Source organism: Hyperoodon ampullatus (genome assembly GCF_949752795.1).
Source record: "Hyperoodon ampullatus genome assembly, chromosome: 12".
NCBI classification, from domain to species: domain Eukaryota; kingdom Metazoa; phylum Chordata; class Mammalia; order Artiodactyla; family Ziphiidae; genus Hyperoodon; species Hyperoodon ampullatus.
The window spans coordinates 20,026,015-20,047,393 of NC_136925.1; the positions used below are offsets into that span (position 1 = coordinate 20,026,015).

The following is a 21,379-nucleotide window of genomic DNA, read 5'->3' on the forward strand; positions in this document are numbered from 1 at the left end:
TTGAATGATAGCTTTTTTTTAGTTCTGTTGCTCAAAAAGCTTGGGGTACTGTAGCATTTCAGTCTTATCCTCCACCTTATTTGTCCCACATCTATCCATCCAACTGATGTCTAAATTCTCAATTTACTGCCCTCAGCATACCATCTTTGGGTGGTGTCTCCTACACCTAACTGTATCACTTGTTCAATCTTCTCAGTTCTTTGCATCCCTGTATCTTTGCCTTCTTTCTTGTACAACTATTGATGTGACAGTGGACATAGGAAATGCTTTACCCTTGACCTCCCTGGCAGAACCTAGTATAGTGCAATGAAGTATATGTACATTATTTAGATTTTATCAACTAAGGAAATAATATTTTATAAGACTGACTGGGAGGGAAAGGAGCAAAACCAGAAAGGACTGCGGGAAAAGAGGTCAAAGGGCTCTAAAGCCAAGTTTTATTCATTTCATGCCTTGTTTTGAAGTGACTGATGTTTGCCAACTTTGACAAAAGGGCAGTTTTCTCTGCAAGTTTTGTGTAGATCCCAATTGGTCTTTAATCATTCATTGTTCGTTTAACTGACAACCAAGTGCCAGGTAGTTAAGGTATCTAGGTACTTAAGATGTCAGTGTGTGAAACGGATCTTATCGAGCATGTTGTAAAAGTTCCAACCAAATAAAGCAGGGTAAGGGAGATCAGTGATCAAGGGTGCAGACTGCAGTGCCAAAGTTTCCACATTTCCAAACACACGTGAGTGCAATAAACAATGTAACACAATGGAGCCCCATTTTTGTACACTGTCTTAATACTTGGGCCAAATTCACTATGTGCCTGACCACTGCAGGCTAATCAGTCTCATGAACCTGACTGAGCTGCATGGACCCCAAATTGAATTCTCACCGAGGCAGGTGAACATTTTAAGAAACAGAGTTCATTATAAGGTGACAAGAATATCGGCACTCTGACTCTGACATTTAAGTATGGGCTTGGGAACGATTTATTCATGCAGCTATTTAGGGAAAATGATTATGCACGGAGCCCAACCACCTTGGTTAGATCAGATGCTATTACTGTTTACACTAATCCATTCTGTACAATGTTTGACCAGTTTTAACCCGGATTTTACCAGTGACCTTCCCTCATGGCTCCTGTTATGCTGTGCCCTCCTCCTTAACTTTCAGCATTACTCCCCCCCATTTTTGGCATAAATACCCCTTCATATTACTACTATACTAGGACTGAATACTCCACAGTTCAGCGAGTATTACTGATCGTTCGGGTGCCTGGCTTTCCCTCCCCTCGCCCCAGTCACAGGTCCCGTCTCTCTCCTCTGCCTTCACCTCCAGTAATTCAGTAATACTTAGTCCCCTGCACAAAGCCAAGGTTTCCCGGATCCCCTTGGGATCCTTATGATCGCCAAACCCAGTCCTCTCTCCCCTCTAAGGATTTTCCCACAATAGTATAAACTTTCACTTGGCTGTATTTACAATTATGCATTTTAAATTCAGACAGGTGACCAAAGGCTAAACATTCACTCAGAATTATTTAATTACAAGGCTGGATAACTGAAAAAGAATTTTCCATTAAAAACAGTTTCAGAGCTAGAAAGTATCAATAATATACTGGCTAACAGGTTACGACTCTAGGCCAGTGACAAGATTAAACAGAAATGGCTTGAATCTTATGGATGCATTAATCTAGATTCGATGTCCGCTCAGAAATCTATTTACAAATGCAATTTCAAAATTAAAGTAAATAATCTGTCTTGAGTTTTGTTTCTTTCCGTGTCCATAAAATGAAGAGCTTTTCCTGATCACCAGTTTTTCATACAACAGACAAGTAAATCTCGTGGCATTAGCCCTAGAAAAGGAAGAACATTTGAGATTTACAAGACTATCAACATCTCAAGAACTTATTTAAAGGAATTTTCAAAAATACTGTCGTCCTTATAATGGTCTATCTCAGAAGCCAGATCCGTATAAGTTTTTTTCAACAGAAATTCAGGTTCGGGATAGGATCATCATAGATAAGACCAAGGACACAAGATTGATTGTAAAGCAAAATATCTCTACTCACAGACATGTTCACACCTTAGGAACTTCATGGCAAACTGGCCTCTTTCAATGTGCAGACAGCGACCCCTGTCACTGTTGGCAGAGAAGAAAAACACTAGTGTGAAGCAACAGTTTTTCCCCTAAGAGGCATAAGCTAACAGAAAACTCAGTTATAAAACCCAGGCAACAAAAATTTGTTGTCTCATATCTGCATATGGGTCTTATCTCAGAAGCCGAATCCGTACATACTTTTCTTCAGGTAATCCGCTTCGGGATAGCTTTCCTCATTGATCAGACCAAACTCCATTAAGCTCTATCACACTGACACTTACCACAAACCAGAGCAACATTAAAAGGCAAGTACTACGGAATGCTATAGTAGATGTTGTACGCCACGTAACTTACTTTCAAATGAAGCTGTTCATCATCAGTCGGTGACGGTCATAGCTTCATTAGTATTCATCGACCTGCAGGATGCTCCTTCGAGGACAAAAACATGTCTCATTTACTCTACATGTGGACTAAACACATGCAGACTCAAAGTATTAATACGAGTCCAATACACACCTGGTAAGATTGTCAGGTTTTAACCAAGTCATTTTCCAGCAAACCTTCTCCCATACGTTTTGGAACTTTCCTTTGCATCTAAAAAAAGAAGCTTAAGTTCAAATGATGCTCCATCATCGTTTCTGTAAATCAACAGGTTTACTCCTTCGGTTTAAAAACTAAGCCCTCAACAACCCTTACCTCTGCCTCTCCACGGAACAGCTCCGTTCCACCGAAAGCCATTGCTCTTGCGGGGCATCTGTTTAAAATTAAGCGTTCTCACAGAATGTCATACTTCAAGGTTTTCAGCACTAAACTCCTCCCCTTCAATAATCCTATTTGCACACAGCGCCACCTGGGCACAATACAACTCAAGTCTCACGCCGAGTCCGGGGCTACCCATTTTGAAATAACCGTTGATCTGGCCATGGGAGAAAGACACCCTATCACAGGCCTCTCGCTCTTAACGTTAGGGTAACCCCCCGCCCCCAAATCCCAGGAATGTTGTCTTCTGCCGGCCGCCTCCCAGGCTCAGTCGGCGGCTGCACGGGCGTTAACAACCAGACCGCGCGCAGCGCCGCAGCCACCAGCGGCCGCCTCCGCACGCCTAAGCTCGAAGCCGGCCGCCACCACGACTCGGGACACGTGGCGGCCCGGCGGCGCGTTCCCCACCTCCAAGTTTTCATCACCGCACTCTAGGTTCCAATTTCTGAAATCGTTTCACCGTACTGCATCCCCCAACCTAAGCTGCGCCGCCCGGGTTCGCTCGGACAACCGCCCGCAACGCCCGCTTACCTAGTACCACACCGAACCTCCCAGGTCCTGACGTAAAAGACCGAGCGGTGTCGCCAGCAGTTCCCTATATAGTCTCTCCCGAGCAGGAACGAGGCCGCCCCTCCCTCTCGCATCTATTGGGCGCTGTACAGTAAGGGGGCGTGGCCGGCTTCTGACGTGAAGAGTGAGAGCGCGCCAGGCGGCTCTTTTCTTTCGGGAACTCGTTCCGGGGCGTGGTGCACGCGCCGTCCCTGCGCGGCGCGCACGCCCAGCCCCGGGCGCGCGCCCGCTGGCTCGCCGCGGTCCTTTGCTTCCGAGTCTGCCTCTACGTGGCGCGGGAGTGGCGCCAGAATTTAAACGAACAGCCGCCTTTGCAGGCGAGGCTACCACCTACCCTGAGCCAAGTCTGCCTGCGACGGCTGGGGCGGCTCGGGGCCGGCAGTGGACTTGAGTGTAGCAGTGGACTTGAGTGTAGGGCGGCCTCACCCGGTGACCCGCTCGAGAAGTCGGGCTGGCTGGTTGGCTGGCGCCTGCGGGAGTTGACGCCGGGCGACCGCTACACGCCCGGAAAGAGAAATTGGCGGGCAGAAACGCTCGGGTGAAAAAAGTCTGTGAAAGCACCGTGTTTCTCCTCCGGTCCACAGCGAGAATGCCGCGCGTCTCGGGAGAGCCGGCCCGCCGCGCGGCACGCGGCTCAGCTGCGCTCCGCGGGACCCGCCCCACCCACAAGCAGCCGGGCGCAGGGCGCTGCTGTTAACGCTGATCCGCCCAGAGAATTCATCCCGAGACGGGAGACCCGAAAGGTAAATCCTCCGCTTGGTAGAGGAGAACACTGAGGCCTGAAGTAGCTAAGTAATTTTCCTAAATTCACACAACCAAAAAAAAAAAAAAAAAAGGTTTTGCTATTTAAAATTTTTTTGTACTAAATTCATTGTAATGCATGCAGGAGAAATATTAATTTGAGAAATTTCCCAGAATGCTTTATCCAAACGACACTTCAATTCAGTAGCAACGATTGCATTAATTAGTAAGTACGGGTAAATATACGTACGTCTATGCACACACGGGAGCAGGTGACATTAGAACATTTCGGCATTTGAAAATTCAGGTCTTCGTAGCACTTAACAACTAGTCATTATGTACGTGTGCGTTTGTTTATTGTCCTCCGCCGGTGCACCGCTCTTTATTTTTCTGCCTTAGAACAGTGCCTGGCATAAAGCAGGTGCTCAGTAACTACTGGTTGAATAAACGAATGAATGAATATATGCGGTGGCTTTTTAGAAAATTAAAATGAAGACCAAACTCCAGACTAAAAGATAATAGTGAAAAGTAAATTTCTATAACAGGAACCTAAGCGATGAAGTGTTTACTTGGCTGGGCGTTATGTATATTTGAAAATAACCATTTTGTAATGTACAATGTAAATTTGCATATTCCTCATATTAAAAAAACTAAAACAGTACAAAAGGATATAAAAAGCAAAGTAAAAGTTCCTTTTCATATCGCTGGGAATCTTCTCCCTGCTATCAACAGTAACCAATATTAACAGTTTTTGAAACTTTCTATGCACATATATGTACGTATTTTTTCACATGCAAGTAGGATCTGTGTCCTTTTCTGCAACTTGCTTTGCCCCCTGGTAAATATCATAGACACCTTTCTGTATCAGTACATATAGATGACCTTCTTGTTTATAGCCTGCATAGTATTCAGTTGGATGTGTCATAATTTCATAACTTTCCAGCTTTTCACTATTTCAAATAGTGCCGAAGTGAATTATAGGTATATCATAGTGAGCTTGTGAGAAGATCTGCAAGGTCGATTTCTAGAAGTGAGGCAACGGTTCCGTGCACTTAGATTTGTGATAGATATTACTTAATTGTTCCCAGCTTCCTTCCACTCCCATCAAATGGTTGTGTTGTGATTATATTTTGAAGTGTGTTTTGTTTTGCTAATTGAGAAACATGTATGGCTGTTATGGGATGGCCATTGTCACACAATTGAAACCGAAAACTGTTACTCCCTTTGTTCCCTTTGAATCACTGTTTGCTGTGCTGAAGACCCTTAAAATCATCTGGTCAAAAGCAGTATAAAACAATGATTCTCTACCCTGACTTATCAATTGAATTACTTGGAGAGAGAAAAAGTATCAGATTTCTGGTTCCTAACCTGGAGCTACTAAAGCAGAATATCCAAAAGTGGGACCCAGGAAGCATTTTAAACAAGCATCTGGGACAGTGCTAACAGAAATATAACATAAACCACAAATGTGAGTCATATAGGTAATTTTGAATATGCTAGTAGCCATTTTAAATTTAAAATAGTAAATAGCATCAGATGAAATTAATTCCAGTACATTTTATTTAACCCAATAGAGCCAAAATATTTTCATTTCAATATATGTTTAGCATAAGTTATGTACTCAGTCCTTAAAATCCGTTGTATACTTTACACTCACAGCACATCTCAGTTTGACTGTCCACATTTCAAGTGCTTCATTGCCACATGGCTAGTGGCTGTTGTATGGGACAGCTCAGGTCTAGGGTGATTCATATACATATATAAATTTGAGAACTGCTGTATTAGGGTAAGTGCAGTACTGCACATCTGATATATATTCCAGTCTTAAAAAAAAAAGACTCCCATATTCCTTTTAACTCATAAACGGATAACTCTAACAAATGCAGTGCAAAATGAAATGAATTTAGAGCCTGATTAGTGACAACACTGCCCTCCAGTGAATGTGGCTGATGACTGTAAAGTCAGTACTTAATTCATTCAAGACTTTTATCTCTTCAAGGAACAGGAAAACATACTGAGGGATGAAGCCAACAGTTATTGCTCCCACACCTAAAGCAGACAAACGAAATGCTACCAAATATTTTTAAGGGAGTTAAGAAAGACCATATACAGGTCAGAACTGAAATTAAAAGTATCCTTGAAGAATTTAGCATACTGAAAACAACTCCTCATATTCTGTTGCAAACTTTCAGATAAGATCATGATTTTAATCATTTTTTTGGAAGAAATGTTTACTGAGCCCCTGGTGCATGCATTGTGCTTCAGGGAAGGTTAATGTGAATACACAAAAGTCCTTGCCCTTCCTGAAAGAGTTCATACTTTAGTAAGAAGTAACCACCCAATTTTAGACACCTCTGCTTTATTTTTTTTGTTTTGTTTTAATTTTTGCTGGAATATAGTTAATTTACAATGTTGTGTTAGTTTCAGGTGTACAGCAATGTGACTCAGTTATACATATACATATATGCATATACATATATACTCTTTTTTAGATTCTATTTTCATATAGGTCATTACAGAGTTTTGAGAAGAGTTCCCTGTGCTATACAGTAGGTCCTTATTAATTATCTATTTCATATATAGTAGTGTAGACACTTCTGCTTTAAAAATTAGACATTCATGAAAGACTTTTAGGTAAGATTATAGTGTGAACCAAATAATCTTTTAGGAAGAGTTTGGAGAGAAAAAGCAGTGTTTAGAAATTTAGTGCAATCATTTAGATGACATTTTGTGAGGGATGCCACTCTAATTTTGTCCATGGAGATGGAAGGCAGGGAAGAGGACAACGCATGGTGAGAACTTATGTGCTACTAGGTTCTTGTATGCATTGGATCATGTAATCTTCAAAACAATCCTGGTGTACACTTTAAAGCTGAGGAAAATGAGGCATAGAGATCTCGGTTAACTAACTTCCCAAGTCCTTCTGACCCCAGATTCATAATCCTGTCCCCAGAACATGCTGTGGCTGTGTTAAAGGAGGAGATGGTAGGATGTGATGATCTGTGGGGGAAGAGGAAGTGGAGTGGAGCCTAGGCAGGCAAGAGAATGGCAGCTCCACTGACAGGAAGAGGCAAGTCAGGAATGACTGATTTGGGAGCAGGAAAAAGAAGATTCAGTTTTGGTTGTGTTTGATTTTGAGGGGAACATTTGGTTACACATTTGTCCAGTGGACCATCAGCAATGTAGAACTGAAGCCCAAGAGAAGAGTCGGGGCTAGAGAAGGACCATTTGGCAAACTAATGAAGATGATGAGTGAAGTCATGTGCACAAATGAGTGTGGGGAGAAAAGAAAAAAGGGCCAGCAGCAGTTGCCTAAAATCAGTACTGTAGTGTGTGCAGATATCCTGCAGTAGATAGTATTTGAACACATAGTCAATACACATAAAGAGCTGGTTAGATAATGAATGTATGAGAAAAGAGTTCACATTGACAGCTTTTGGTTAAATCATGGGAAGCATATGTATGCTAAGTTAGGTAATGTAAACATAATTAACTTCTTCCAAAGTGGGAAAAAAAGTCAGCTTTCAGAAATAAGAATTATCTGATAAGGGATAATATCCAAAAAATATAAAGAACTCACACAACTCAGTAGCAAAAACCCCAAAAAATCCAATTGAAAAATTGACAGAGGATCTGAATACACAGATTTTTCCAAAGAAGACATACAGATGGCCAACACGTATTGAGTTGACCAAAAAGTTTGTTCAGTTTTTTCCGTAAGATGGCTCTAGCAGCACTTAGTTATCTTTAACTTCATTTGAAACAATTTTATTAGATTGTGTTGTGACAGCTGTCATATCAGCGTGCATTTAAAAAAGCTTATCAAAATTAGTGAATTTTTGTGTAGCCATTTTAATATTGAAGGTGGAAGAAAAGCTACATTTTTGGCATATTACGCTCTATTGTTTCAAGAAAGGTAGAAACGCAACTGAAATGCAAAAAAAGATTTGTGCAGTGTATGGAGAAGGTGCTGTGACTGATCGAATGTGTCAAAAGTGATTTGTGAAGCTTTCTGCTGGAGATTTGCTGGACGATGCTCCATGGTCTGGTAGACCAGTTGAAGTTGATAGCAGTCAAATTGAGACATTAATTGAGAGCAATCAACGTTACAGCACTCGGGAGATAGCCGACCTACTCAAAATATCCAAATCAAGTGTTGAAAATCATTTGCACCAGCTTGGTTATGTCAATCACTTTGATGTTTGGGTTCCATGTAAGTTAAGCAAAAAAAACCTTCTTGACCATATTTCCGCATGTGATTGTCTACTACACGTAATGAAAACATTCCGTTTTTAAAGCAAATTGTGATGGATGATGAAAAGTAGGTACTGTACAACAATATGGAACGGAAGAGATTGTGGAGTAAGCGAAATGAACCACCACCAACCACACCAAAGGCTGGTCTTCATCCAAGGAAGGTGTTGCTGTGTGTATGGTGGGATTGGAAGGGAGTCCTCTATTATGAGCTCCTTCCGGAAAACCAAACGACTAATTCCAACAAGGAGTGTTCCCAATTAGACCAACTGAAAGCAGCACTTGACGAAAAGCATCTGGAATTAGTCAGCAGAAAACGCATAATCTTCCATCAGGATAACACAAGACTGCATGTTTCTTTGACGACCAGACAAAAACTGTTACAGTTTGGGAAGTTCTGATTCATCCGCCATATTCACCAGAATTGCACCTTCGGATTTCCGTTTATTTCAGTGTTTACAAAATTCTCTTAATGGAAAAAATTTCAATGACCTGGAAGACTGTAAAAGGCACCTGGAACAGTTCTTTGCTTGAAAAGATAAAAAGTTTTGGGAAGATGGAATTATGAAGTTGCCTGAAAAATGGCAGAAGGTAGTGGAACAAAACGGTGAATACGTTGTTCAATAAAGTTCTTGGTGAAAATGAAAAATGTGTCTTTTTTTTTTTTTTTTTTTTGGTACACGGGCCTCTCACTGTTGTGGCCTCTCCCGTTGCGGAGCACAGGCTCCGGATGCGCAGGCTCAGTGGCCATGGCTCACGGGCCCAGCTGCTCCACGGCACGTGGGATCTTCCCGGACCGGGGCACGAACCCATATCCCCTGCATCGGCAGGCGGACTCTCAACCACTGCGCCACCAGGGAAGCCCGAAAAATGTGTCTTTTATTGTTACTTAAAAACTCAAGGGACTTTTTGGCCAACCCAATACATGAAAAGATGCTCAACATCACTAATCATCAGGGAAATGCAAATCAAAACCACAGTGAGAAATCACCTCACACCTGTTAGAATGGCTGTTCTCAAAAAGGCAAGAGATTAAAAATGCTAGTGTAAGATGTGGAGAAAAGGGAACCTTTGTGTTCTGTTGGTGGGAAGGTAAATTGGTACAGCCACTATGGAAAACAGTGTGGAGGTTCCTCAAAAAATTAAAAATAGAACTACCATATGATCCAACAATTCCACTTCTGGATGTTTATCTGAAGAAAATGAAAACAGTAACTCAAAAGATATGTGCATCCCCATGTTCATATCAACATTATTTACAATAACTAAGATATGGAAGCAACCTAAGTGTCCATCAGTGGATGAGTAGATACAGAAAATGTGGTATATATATATATATATATATACACGATGGAATATTATTCAGCCATCAAAAAGAATGAAATCTTACAATTTGTGACAGCCTGAATGGACCTTGAGGGCATTATGCTAAGTGAAATAAGTCAGACAGAAAAGGACTAATACTGTATGATCTCACTTATATGTGGAATCTAAAAAGAAAAAAAGAAAAAGAAAAGAGAAGAAAAAAATCCAAGGTCAAAAAGACACTGAGACCAGATTGGTGGTTGCCAGAGGTGGGGGATAGAGGGTGGGCGAAAAGGGTGAAGGGGGTCTAAAGATACAAATTTCCAGTTATACATAAGTAATGGGGATGCCACATACAGCAGGGTGACTCTAGTTAATAATACCGTACTGCATATTGGAAAGTTACTAAGAGAGTAAATTGGAAAAGTCTCATCACAAGGAAAACAATTGTGTAACTATGTATGGTGACCCATGTTAGCTAGACTCACTGTGGTGATCATTTTGCAATATATACAAATATCGAATTTTTATGTTGTACAGCTGAAATTAATACAATGTTATATGTCAATTATACCTCAAAAAAATTAAAAATATGAGAATTAAAGAATCTTATCTCTTAATGTTCATTTTTCCAGTGTCTAAAACTGAACGGGTCAGTAAACTCTAGGTTTCGTTGCAGGACAGACAACTGTAAATTGAAGAAAATCTTGTGAATACTTCATGAAATAGTAGAGTTTAACTTAAGCACGTGAAATAGTAAAGTTAAAGAGCTACATCGGGGGGAAAAAATCACATGTATCTGGAAAGGTCAAGGGGGCAGTTTGACACATGAGCCTGAAGTTTAGAGGAGAGGTTAGGGCTTGAACGTCATTCGCATGAGTAAGGTATTTAAAGCATGATACTGAGTGAGAGCATCAGGGAAAGAGTATAAATAAAGAGGAGAGAGCCCAGGACAGAGCCTTGGAGCACTGCAAACTTTCGAGTTCCAGCAGAGAAGGAAGTGCCAACAAAGGAAACGCCTTGGAGGGAAAGGTGGAGAGTGCGATATCTCCGAAAGAAAGTGGGGAGTTTCAGGGAGAGTTAGGTCGATTAGCATGAATGTTGAAAGGTCAGGTAAGGTAACAGAAATGACTGTGGGGTTTGGCCACATGAGGATCACCAGTGAACACAGTGTCAAGTGGAATAGGGATGACGGAAGCACAGTTGAAGAGGACTGGGGAGTAAGTAAGGTGAGAAGGCAAAAATGGGTCTGTAGCTGGAGAGGGTTGTAAGAGTGAGGGACTGCTTTTTAACTGAGAGATACTAGAGCATCTTTATATGTTCACGGGATTGATTTAGTAGAGGGTGGAGATTTATGATGCTGGAAAAAGAGGCAAAAGTTATAGGAGCAAAATCCTTGAGAAGGCAAGAGGAGATCCTTTCCAGAATACAAATGGAGGTCTCCGTATTCTTTGATTGTTAGAACAAGAGATAAGGCAGGTGTAGGGAAAGGCAGTCATGCGTAGCCTGTTGACCCTTGCATAACTGCATAAGAGCATGCCCTGGGCCTGGAACGTTTTCTTACATGGAAATCAGAAGTCCTCACAGCCTGTGCTGGGCATGATTTGTACTTTCTTTGTTCTGCTTTAAGTATGTGCATCGTATGACACCCGACCAGCCCTTCTGCTATAATCTATTCCTGGTGGGGAGAGAAGGGGGTCCTTCACCAGCACAGGAGGGGTACGTGTAGACCATCTTCCTGCATCGGCTGTGGGGCCAGATGCACTGGCCATGGGGGAGCCATACTCACTACTGAGGCTGATCTTGCTCTGTCTGTTCTCTGCGTGAGTGAAGTGTTGTTCCACCCAGTGCCTGAGTGAATTGTTTCTTTCTTGGCAACTCTGATGCCTGCAAACTCTGCAGTGAGAACACAGCTTGGTACTGCTGCTTCTGGTGGTAGGCACCAGGTGTCACTTGCTTGACAGTTTGGTGCAGTGAGCAAGGTCACCAACAAAGTATACCATGGCACAGGGTTCATCAGCGCAGCCATCCCAGGGTGGTGCTAGCTCCCTGGGGGGATGACGTCCCTCTAGCTGCCTGGGGATAAATGAGATGCTGACAGTCTCCTTGTCAACAAGAATAAACTGGTGTGATGGACGAGGGCAGAATGCAAGAGGTGAGCCCTAAAAATTTTTGGAAAATTAGCCTAGCTTCTGGCCACCTTCACACTCCTACACCAGCCCCTAACTTCCACATGCAAGGGGTTGCAGATGACACCCAAGGGGAGTCAAAGGCCCTTGTGTAGGAAGCTCTTCCTGATTTGGGTTGTTTAAAAACCCCAAGTAAAGCTTGTTTTCACTCAACACAAAAGCACTCATGGTGTTGCTGAAAATGTAACTGATGAAATGAGGTCCTTCTCTCAGAATGAAATACGAAAACTGAAAGATATGGGCAGAGGCCAGGGGGAGTCTCATGTGACTTGGATGGTGCATGTGGTTGATTAGGGGGCCTTGCAGACTTAAATATCTCAGACTGAGTGATGCAGTCCAGAGAAGCTAATCACTGACCCCTGGCTGCAATGTGTTTTTGCCCACATGGGACAGGGCAGTCAACGGGGCAGAGAAAAAGATAAGCCCATGTTGCTCTTGATCTGGATTGCAAAGAGTATGAGCACGGCATTCCCAACAGTAGGGACTTCCCTAAGACTAGGAGCCCCTGGAAAACCACTCATAAAGCCATAACTGCATTTCAGGTAAAAGCCATAGATGCTGCCTATATGACCCTGACTCTGGGGATGTGGATGATGCAGTGGAGTCCTTCATGTGACAGGGGGCTCTCCAGTGGAAGACCCCATTAACCCTACAGTTGTCCCCTAAAATGACTACGGGACAAGAAATAGAAAAGCTCCACTGAAAATGTTCTGTTTGGGATAAAAACAATAGAATGATTTCAGTGGTTTCCAACAATTTGGGCTAAACAGATAGAAAACCAGCAATGGGAAGCCATGCCCAGAGGCCAAAAGGGGAACTCAAGGGAAGACAGAGGAGGACTGAAGGAGAGAACAGGGTTGACCCACAGCAATATGGCTTCAGTTGTTAAACCTGGATAGAAAAAACAAACATTGATGAGATCCCTACAGAAGACTTTTACCAGTGCTACTGGACAGAGAGAGGTCCCTCTAAATTAGAGGTTAAGGCTCTAATCCCATATTCCCATTGTGATAGCTCGGCTGGTGCAAAATGACTCAGACACTCTCCACGCACTCCAAAACAGACAAGACTCCCTGAACTCACTAGCTAAGCTGGTGGTGGTAATGGACAACCAAATAGCCTTGATCTGCTGGCAGAACATCATGGCATTTGTGTTATTGCCAACACTTGTGTATATATCAATAATTAAGGAAAGGTTAAAAACTGAGCTGGAGAGGATCCATGCTCAGGCAGGATGATTATCAGCTGTATACCTGCAGTCCCCCTAGACTCTTTTCAGAAAACTCTTTAGTTAGCTTACTCCAGGCCCTTGGGGTTCTTGATTAGGGAGCATCCTTGAGGGAGGTCTGATCACCCTCCTGGGTCTGGTTCTCCTTGTGACCCTGATGAACTGCTGTCCCAAAATGACATGGAGCCTCTGCGAGTAGACTGCATCCATATGAATTGTTCAGGGGCCCCACTGGACCTAGTTCCATCTCCAAATTTGGGAGCAGAGGGTGTTCCTACCATATTTGATGTGTTTTATCTGCTATTTCAGTGGCTGAGCAAGGGTTGGGGGCTGGACTATTGGGAGACAGTTATGTATAGCCTGTTGACCCTTGCATGGCTGCATATCACGGGACACATGGAATCGTTTGGGAATATCTTTCCCTGTACTGGGTTTGATATGTAATTCTTTGTTCTGCTTAAAGTGTGTGCATGATATGGCACCTGGCTAACCCCAGCTCTATCTGAACCTGGTGTGGAGAGGAGGAGGTCCTTTACCTGCAGTACAGGAGAGGTGTGTGTAGACCATCTCCCGGCACTGGCTGTGGGATAAGATGTGCTGGCCATGGGGGACCGACACTCATTACTGAGGCTGATCTTGCTCCGTCTCTTCTCTCTGTGAGTGAAGTGTTGTTCCATCCAGTGGCCGTGTGAACTGTGTCTTTCTCGGTGACCCTGACACCTGCAAACCATGCAGGTTGACATCCTGGGACTGCTGCCCCTGGTGGTGAGCAACAGATGTCCACTTGCTTGACAGCAGGAAGTACAGGTCCGGATAATGGAAGTCATTGTTTGTATTTTCTCACATAACTACGAGGCAAGGTCATCAACTGAGAATGGAAAATTGGGAAGTATAAGAGGTTTAAAGAGAAAGGATGTGTGAAATTATCAGTATGCAGAGTAGCAAAGCAGGCAGACCAGGGAAGTGAAACGGGATTGGTTCGCAGTGTGGAGTGCACATGCAATTTATGGGCGTACATTTATTGCGAGTAAAGCTGTGAACTTCCTATTTCTAGAAATATTCAGACTTTTGGATGCCGGCATGGAGCAGGTGGGATTAATTGGGATAACTAGGGCTAAAGCTTTGTCAGGCAAGATAATGAAGGGAGAAAGGCCTGACTCAGAGAGTTAAGGGTGTTTGCAAGGAAATGATTTGACCAATTAATAACGAAATATAAACTGGGTAAGAGGATCATCTGTAGTGAGAAAGTGATGGTGTCCATGGACTGGAGGTTTCATTATAGCCGAAGAAGAGCTGCAGTGGGAAGACTAGAAAAGATAGGAAATGGGAGGATTAGAAAGTAGCATTCTGGAATTTGAGCTCTTGGAGGTACTGTAATTGTTGGTAAAGACAGGGTCAACAGTGTTACTGTGGGAGTGGCTGGTTGAGGTGGAAGGATGAAATGATCACTGTGGGGAAGGAGGTTGGGGAGCTGAGAGTCTAAGGTGTCAGGTGGGTCATCACCGTGGATGGTGACACTATAATTGAGGAGTAGTGGGAATAAAGACTACAAAACGTGCTAGAGTCATCAGTGAATGAGGGGGTGTGACCCAAGGGCTTGAAAGATGACAGTAACGAGAAAGAACTAGTGTAAAAATATGCTGCCCTACTTCAAAGATTATGGGGCTTCTTTAGTTTAATTTATTTATTATTTTTGGCTGCGTTGGGTCTTCATTGCTGCGTGCAGGCTTTTCTCTAGTTGTGGCGAGTGGGGGCTACTCTTCCTTGTGGTGCGCGGGCTTCTTATTGCAGTGGCTTCTCTTGTTGTGGAGCATGGGCTCCAGGCGCGTGCTCTTCAGTAGTTGTGGCGCACGGGCTTAGTTGCTCCGCGGCATGTGGGATCTTCCTGGACCGGGGCACCAACCCGTGTCCCCTGCATTGGCAGGCGGATTCTCAACCACTGCGCCAGCAGGGAAGCCCGATTATGGGGCTTTTGTAGGAGGAAAGAGGAATAAGATTTGGGAGCTACGACAGAGAGCGAGGGGAGCACCCCTCTGCCTCCGAGTTCCATGGGTGGTTCAGTTTGGGACAAAGTTTGAGATGTTTGGACACATCCAGTACAAGATCCCAAGTGTGCAATTGAATATTCAAGCCTAGAATTTGGGAGAAAGGTGAAGGATGGAGATATGCACTTAAGATTTGTACTAGAAATTTATCAGCTTTTGGCCACCTGACATCCACAATGATCCCCCTTCTTCCAAGTTCTTTTACTTTTTCGTGGATCTGTCTTTCATTTACTCTCAGCTCATATTATTAATATTTGGATGCAGTTACAGCACTCTCAGCTCTAGAGTAGGGCCTGACTGGCTTAACCACCCAGTAAATCCTGCCACCTAGCCTCAGTGACTGGCCTGCAGGTGGAAATGACCCAGTTGGAGTCAGTGAGAGTAGACTTGACTCTTGTCCAACTGTTGGGAAAAAGAAGCTTTCTCTTTCCTTTTGCAAATTGAGCATAGAGGATGTGAAATCTGGGGGTGCTGCAAACACCTTTTGACCACAAGAGGAGAACCCCTCTGAGAATCAAGTCAATACACAGAGGGCAAGAGAGTGGAGCTGAGCTGAGAGGCAGAGAGAATTGGGTGGTAAGGATATCATGTGACCATAATGGAGTCCTGTGGCCCTGGAGTTCAGCCATTCCTCAGTGAAAATCAAGTTGTGTTCAGTTACCTATTGCTGCGTGATAAACCACCCGAACTTAGTGCCTTAAAATAAAAACAATTCTCATTTTTCAAGATTCTGTAGGTCGACTGGACAGTATTTTGACTGGGCTTATTCATGCTGAGGCATTCAGTTAACCAATCTGCTGGGGGTGGGCTCAGCTGGCACAGCTAGGATAGCTGGGTTTCTCTTTCCACATGGTGTTTCATCCCAGGCTTCTTCACGGCATGGAAGTAACAGGGCAGTATTCCAAAAGGTTACCTATTAAGCCTTTGCTTATATCATGTATGCTGACACTCCATTGTTCATATGAAGTCATATGGCCAAGCCTAGAGTTAGTATGGAGGGGGTACCCAAGACTGTGGGTCCTGAGAGGTGTGAATAGTACTGAGAGGTGTGATTCATCAAGGCTATTACTCTAATGATTTACAACCACCTGTTTCTACTAATAGTTAGACCACTTGAAGCTCATCCATGGACTGAAGTGATAGATCAACCTCAGTTTATCTCATTAAAAGAATCTACTGTGTGAAATATCCTGTATTTCCCACTCTAGATCCACTCTTTAACGTTCTCCATCGTGCTTCGTGCTCTGGGAGGCTGCCCTCAATGGACTGCAAAAATGAATTCCCTTGTCCTCTGGCTTCCCATTGGTTTGGCCCAACAGGGAACCCCAGCAGGAGGGCACAGGGAGGAGGGGGTTGCTGTTGGCCTCCACTGAAGGGAAAGCTTCTGTTACGCTGGCCCTCTCCACTCTTCTCTTTCTTCCCTTGCCCCTTCAGACACAAGAGTAGTAAAGCTCAACAAGGCTCAGGATATTATTTTATCCTTTTGGTTTCCCTACACCTTATCCACCTTGTAAATAGTCTATTTATTGAAGTATTCTCTAATTATCCATATGTTTCCAGTTGGGACTGTCAATAATATTTACCTCTACAATCCTGTTTTAATGAACTAGGATTAAGTGCATTTAAAAGTACACATGTAGGGACTTCCCTTGTGGTGCAGTGGTTAAGAATCCACCTGCCAATGCAGGGACACGGGTTCGATCCCTGGTCTGGGAAGCTTCCCACATGCCACGGAGCAACGAAGCCCATGCACAACTACTGAGCCTGCACTCTAGAACCCACGAGCCACAACTACTGAGGCCGCGTGCCACAACTACTGAAGCCCACGCACCTAGAGCCCGTGCTCCGCAACAAGAGAAGCCACCGCAATGAGAATCCCGTGCATTGCAATGAAGAGGAGCCACCAACTCGCCGCAACTAGAAAAAAGCTCGTGCACAGCAGTGAAGACCCAACAGAGCCAAAAATAAAAATTAATTAATTAATTAATTTAAAAAAAGTACACATGTACTCATATATGTGATAAAGAATATGCTTATTTTGTCAACTTTGCCAAAGTGAATTAAGCTTTTGATTTCTGTATACCAGCCTGACCTTAACTACCCCTTTTACTTCAGCTTCTCACAAGCAAATTATAGGCAGTATTAAATAAGATGTTTGGATCATTCTTTTTTTATTTTTAATTAATTAATTAATTAATTATATTTATTTTTATTTTTTGGCTGTGTTGGGTCTTCGTTGCTGCACGTGGGCTTTCTCTGGTTGCGGCAAGTGGGGGCTACTCTTTGTTTTGGTGCGCAGGCTTCTCATTGCGATGGCTTCTCGTTGCAGAGCGTGGGCTCTAGGCATGAGGGCTTCAGTAGTTGTGGCACGCGGGCTCAGTAGTTGTGACTCACAGGCTCTAGAGCGCAGGCTCCATAGTTTTGGCACATGGGCTTGGTTGCTCCGTGGCATGTGGGATCTTCCCGGAGCAGGGCTCAAACCTGTGTCCCCTGCATTGGCAGGCGGATTCTTAACCACTGCGCCACCAGGGAAGCCCTGGATCATTCTTAAGCATTGTTTAGAATGGCTGCAAACAAATGATTGCCTAGAAACTGGCTGGGAATGCATATAATAATTGAATTCCATACCTTGTCAGTAAATTTTATACACTTGCTGTTGGTTAGTTATCATTTTATAATGTCTTGAGGGACATAATCCTAGAATCCTAAATCCTCAGAGTAAGGTTTGCAACCATTTCACCCTTTAGCTTTACAATACACAACCATGTGTTATTTTTAAACTCTGGTTTTATAGAATTTCATAATTCTCTAAATGACAAACAGCTAGATGACAAACAGCTATTATAGATTTCTTAAAGGTATTTTAAGAGGATGAAATTGTGGCCAAAGTTCTGCATGTTATTAAATTCCCAACACACTACAAAGTGTTGCCAGTTATTTTTACCATACAACAAATGTGATGACTGACTATATTTTGTAAGTACTTCAGCTATTAAGTATCAAATGTCATTAGTGGTTCAGTAATTTCTTAAAACCAAAATTAAAGTGGAGTTGGAAATGGGCTACAGTGTGTGGCTTCCTAGATGTACATTTTTACTTCGCTCTTGTCACACTGTACTTTCCTGTGATATTCTGGTTGGTCTATTTCAGGTGTATGGAGGAACCTGAAATGCATGTACTGTCCTTCCATGCCAGTGCATTGCAAGGCCACGGATCAGGAGACTTTAGCTCAGAAATGTTATTTAATAGCCGATCATAGACAGAATTTTCCCAACTCGTATTGTGTGGGTAATTAAACCTTGTCAACTTTGTGAAATGATTATACAATGAGGGTTTTTAAATGTTAAGAAAGAGTTTACTTCTGAGAGTTACTTATGTATAAGAATAGAAAATAAAAGATAACCTTTTAAGAAAGACACACTGGAAATCAACTTTAAAAAAATTTTTAATTAATTAATTTATTTTTGGCTGCGTTGGGTCTTCGTTGCTGCCCTCAGTCTTTCTTTAGTAGTGGAGAGTGGTGGCTTCTCTTGTTGCGGAGCATGGGCTCTAGGCACGCGGACTTCAGTAGTTGCAGCATGTGGGCTTCAGTAGTTGTGGCTCCCCAGCTCTAGAGCACAGGCTCAGTAGCTGTGGCGCTTGGGCTTAGTTGCTCTGAGGCATGTGGGATCTTCCCGGACCAGGGATCCAACCCGTGTCCCCTGCATCGGCAGGTGGATTCCTAACCACCGTGCCACTAGGGAAGTCCCGGAAATCAACTTATTTGGAAAGAGTTTCATTACATTCAAAATTCATTAGCCATGACAGACATTATGGACAGACCTTATGTACACACTGCATGCTCTGAACATAGACAACAAACATCAGCTATAATTTATACTTTCATGGCCATTAGAAAGCCCTCATGAGTTAAAATAGACTTAAGGCATAACAACCAAATAAAGTGAGGGAACCTTGATAAATTCTGGTTGAAAAATATCAGTTAAAAGACATTTTTTGGACAACCGAGAAATTTGAATTTGGACTGGATATTACGTAGTTTTGGGGTATTGTAATTTTCTTAAATGTGTGAATGCTATTGTTTATAGAGGAGAATCTCCTAATTCTTAGAATATACATATTGAAATATTTACAGGCAAAGCTTCATGATGTCTATACCTTACTTTCATATGGTTTGGACAAATATTCACACACATACATTTCATGTATTTGCTTAGTTTCTATGGATAACGCATGGAAAATGGTTCAGCAGTACGTATGTGAGATACATACATCTGTGTATGTGTATGTATGCACACACACTGACATATATGTATGTATTTTTACCATATTCTCTCTCCCCCCAACATGCGCATATGATAATATTATTAACAATTATTGACTCTAGTTGGTGCGTATAAGGTTATTCATTATCCTTTCAGTTTTTCTGTGTGTTTAAAAGAAGGGAGTGGGGAGGAAACCCTGGAAGGTGGGGAATCCTTGTGGTAGGTTACCGTAAAGACAGTTATTTTTCTCCCAATATCTATTTTCTCCTCCTTCCTCCATCTTCTTCCTTAGTAATAGAGCTCTGAATTTATTTGGCGTGGCAAGATGCCTTCCTACCTTACTTTTTTGTTTGTTTTTTTGTTTGTTTGTTTGTTTGCGGTACACGGGCCTCTCACTGTTGTGGCCGCTCCCGTTGCGGAGCACAGGCTCCGGACGCGCAGGCTTAGCGGCCATGGCTCACGGGCCTAGCCGCTCCACGGCATGTGGGATCTTCCCGGACCGGGGCACGAAATTGAGTCATTTGACCTCTATAGTTTCTTACAGCATTGATTTTGTGGATTATATCCTCATAGTATATTTTAACATGTTCCTCGATCTTCCGTTTTTTCAGTACATTGAATCTAGATTCAATAGGTACATAACGTCTGGTTGTCTCTTTCAGGAAGCAGACAGTGAAACAATGCCTAAATCCATTAATGCTTTAGGGATTATAAAATTGTGATCTCTAAATCTCCTTTTCACAAGAGGAATAATCCTAATTCTCAAGAATATTGGGGATGACATAATTATAATCACATAATTACTTGTTTATTTTATTCCACATTATACATGCAATATTCTCAGAAAAACAACACCAACACTACCACCATTCATGTGGTTGCTGAAAAAAATTAATTTTGTGTATGCTCTCCTCATGTTCCTACGTTTAAAAAAATAGATGTATGGCACAGTAGTACTGTAACAACATTATTATAAATGCATATAACCATTATGTACTACATAGTCTCTTGTATTCGTCATCTAATCTTAGTTTTATATGGAAATAAATATTTGATGTTAACCGATAGTTCTTATGTCAGTATTTCTCTAGTCATCATGTTATCTGAAGCTCATTCCCTAGTAGATTTGAACAGGAAAGGCTCACGTGAGCAATATTATGTGAGTTCTTGTATGTTGAAAACAGTTTACTTGCAGCATTTAATTTTGAAAATCAGTTTGGCTGTATATAAATCTTGGTCATATTTTCTTTCCTGGAGTACTTTAAATATGTTACTCTATTTTCCTTTGGCATAAAGCATTACTGTGGAAAAGTCTAATGACAATTTGAATTTCTTGCCCATTTAAGTGATTTTGTCCTTTGTCTCAATGCCAAAAAATTCTTTTTTCTCTCTTTTCTTCAAAATCTAGTAATTTTATTCACATATTTCTTTTTTTCCCCAGCATTATTAAGATATAATTGACATATAACATTGTGTAAGTTTAAGGTATACAAGATGTTGATTTGATACATGTATTTGATTTTATGTATCACAAAATAATGACCACCATACCCTTTAGCTAATACCTCCATTATGTCACATAATTACCATTTATTTTGTTTGTGATGAGAACATTTAGGATCTACTCTCTTAGCAACTTTCAAGTATGTGATACAGTGTTATTAACTATAATCACCATGCTTCACATTAGAACCCCAGAACTTATTCACGTTTTAACTGGAAATTTGTCCTATTTGATCAACATCTTTCCTTTCCCCCAACCCCAGCCCCTGGTAACCAGCATCTTATTCTCTGTTTCTATCAGTTTGGCTTTTTTAGATTCCACATATAAGCAATAGCATAATATATGTGTCTTTCTTCGACTTATTTCACTTAACATGATGCCCTCAAGGTCCATCCATGTTGCCACAAATGACAGAATTTCCTTCTTTATAATAG

General features: G+C 42.3%; 2 long non-coding RNA genes across 2 annotated transcripts in view; one reads left to right on the top strand and one right to left on the bottom strand.

The window, feature by feature from the left end:
• Window positions 1-1,504: 1,504 nt before the first annotated feature.
• LOC307061381 lies at window positions 1,505-3,402 on the bottom strand. Its single transcript, XR_013811183.1, has 6 exons — window positions 3,376-3,402; window positions 2,782-2,839; window positions 2,602-2,679; window positions 2,440-2,514; window positions 2,057-2,127; window positions 1,505-1,840 (listed from the first exon to the last, which is right to left on the bottom strand). It is a non-coding gene; the product is annotated as an uncharacterized lncRNA (long non-coding RNA).
• A 316-nt stretch (window positions 3,403-3,718) lies between these two features.
• The window catches only part of LOC307061613, a 50,480-nt gene continuing 32,819 nt past the window's right edge, over window positions 3,719-21,379 (top strand). The window contains exon 1 of the long non-coding RNA XR_013811189.1: window positions 3,719-4,157. This is a non-coding gene — a long non-coding RNA (uncharacterized lncRNA). The remainder of the gene's footprint in view (window positions 4,158-21,379) is intronic.